Genomic DNA, 2,798 nt, shown 5'->3' on the forward strand with positions numbered 1-2,798 from the left:
TAATATTTTTATTAAGATATCTCAGTAGAGTTTAGTTAAGCACAAGCTTAACAGTGGATAAGATTAAACCTCAGTAACCATGCCTGCATTTAAGCACCACTCATGTCCCCACTACTCCCATTAAGAATCAACATATGAAAACTTCAAAAATTAATTACTCTACTTATTCTAAATGTCCATGTCTACTACTCATTATCTATTTAAAATGTCAATTTATCATTATTCCAGTATTCTTAGTTTTGATGACTTCATTTTACTGTTAGACTTTGAAAAATTTAAAGAATTACAAATTTCATTGAACACCTATGTGTGAATAGTAACAGTAATTAGTTAAATAGTAACAATAATCATCCATCTTGCCCATTTTTCTTAATTATCTAATCAAAACATTATAGATAAGTCAATCTCATGACACTTCATTGGTGATGCTGATTTTTTACTGGATTAGCTAATAATGTTGGTACTGAACTATTGCACAGTTCAGGTAGCTTTAAGATGACATGGAAAGGAAAACACAGTGCTTTTGGATAATAAGCTTCTTAAGTGGATTGTTCAGACCATGTGAATCATTTAGAGAGGATTTGTTTTAAAAGTATGCACGTGAAAATACTGTTGGTTTGATGAATCCAAATCTTAGCAGGATGGCAGAATACTGTTTTTTGGTTGTTTTAAGTATTTTTATATGCTTCTTAATAATGGATGAATTTGGAGGCAGTGATTGAAGTTTTATTTTTAAAGTTCTCAGTACTGTATTTAATGTTAAGCTTGGTCAAGATACAATGTTTTTAAAATGTCATGATGCCTTTATTGTACAGAATATTTTATTGCCTTTGTAATGTCCTTGTATACAATGATTTTTTTCTTGGTAACATAATAAATGGAAAACATTCTAAAACCTTTGTTAAAATCTTGTTGTTATATGACTTTAAAAATATCAATCAGATTTTCTTCATATTTATAACATCTTTCTTACAGGAAAAAGTAGTTTTTGTTACTTAGAAACATTAGACATTTTTATGGAATGGGATGGCTAAACATACCATACTTAATGTGTAACTATCCTTTGAAATGATAATTTGTAGAGTACTGAGGTACCTTTTAAAAAGATTTCCTTTCTTTCTCTCTCTCTCTCTTTTTTTTTTTTTTTTAGCTTAAATAACATGAGTTTATTTTCATAGTCCTGAAGGCTGGATATTCAAGATCAGGGTGCCCTTGAGGTTGGGTTCTGGTGAGGGTTCTGCCTGGCTCTCAGGTGACTGCCTTCTCACTGTGTCCTCATGGGGGAGAGACAGAATGGGTGAGCTCTCTGGTGTCTTTTTTTTTAAATTTCCAAAATTCTATATTGTGTACATGTGTACAACACGATGTTTTGGAATTTATATATATATATGTGTGTGTGTGTGTATGTATATGTATATATATAGTGGGATACTTAAATTGAGCTAATTAATACAAGCGTTACTTCACAGAGTTATTTTCTGGTGAGAAAGAACATGTAAAATCTACTCTTGGCAATTTTTAAGAATACAATATATTGTTATTAATTATAGTCATTATGTTGTATAACTTCACCTTATTCCTAAAATCTTATGTCCTTTGACCAGCATCTCCCCAACAACCCATCCTAACCCCACCACTTCACTCTTCTCTGAGTCCAACTTTTAAAGATTTTACTGTGAGATCATGCAGTAGTTGTCATTCCAGACCTGACTTATTTCACTTACCAGAATGTTCTTTAGGTTCATCCATGTTGTCACAAATGACAAGATTTCCTTTCTTAGAATAGTACCCCATTGTATATACATACCAGTTTGTTTGTTTTTTTTTAAGAGTCAGGGTCTTACTATGTTGCTCTGACTGGTCTTGACCTCCTGGCCTCAAGTGATTCTCCCACTTCAGCCTCCCAGAGTGCTAAGATTAAAAGCATGAGCCACCATGCCCAGCCTCACATTTTCTTCATCCATTCCATCCATTGACACTCTCGTCGATTCCGTATCTTAGCTATTGTGAATGCTGCAGTGAACATGGGAGTGCAGATATCTCTTCAACATTCTGATTTCATTTCCATGGCATATATATACCCAGTAGTAGGACTGCTGAACCATATGGTAATCTATTCTTAATTTTGTTTTCAGTTTTCCATAATGGCTGTACTAATTTACATTCCTACCAATAGTGTGCAGAGGTTCTCTTTTCTCCATATCCTTGTCAACATTTTCATCTTTCTGATACTAGTTATTCTATCAGGTATGAGTCAGTATCTCATCGTGGTTTTAATTTGCACTTATCTGATGGTTTGTGATATTGAGCATTTTTAAATATACCTTTTGGCCATCTGTTTATCTTTGAACAAATGTCTATTCAGGTCATTTGCTCATTTTTTAATCAGGTTTTTCGTTTACTTGGTATTGAGTGGTTAGAATTCCTTATGTTTTTGGATATTAACCCCTTATCAGATATATGGCTTATAATGTTTTCTCCCATTCCTTAGGTTGTCTCTTCACTCTGTTGATTGCTTCCTTTGCTGTGCAGAAGCTTTTTTAGTTTGATACAGTCCCATTTGTCAACCTTTCCTTTCGTTGTCTGTGCCTTTGGGATCATACCCTCAAAATCATTGCCCAGACTGATGTCATAAAGTTTTCTCTCTCTGTTTTCTTCTAATAGTTTCACAGCTTCAAGTCTTCCATTTAAAAGTCATTTCAAGGCTTGGTGCCTGTGGCTCAAGTGGCTAAGGCGCCAGCCACATACACCTAAGGTGGTGGGTTTGAATCCAGCCTGGGCCCACCAAACAACAATGA

Source organism: Otolemur garnettii, unplaced genomic scaffold (genome assembly GCF_000181295.1).
Source record: "Otolemur garnettii isolate 467f Iridium unplaced genomic scaffold, OtoGar3 scaffold00024, whole genome shotgun sequence".
Taxonomy (NCBI): Eukaryota; Metazoa; Chordata; class Mammalia; order Primates; family Galagidae; genus Otolemur; species Otolemur garnettii.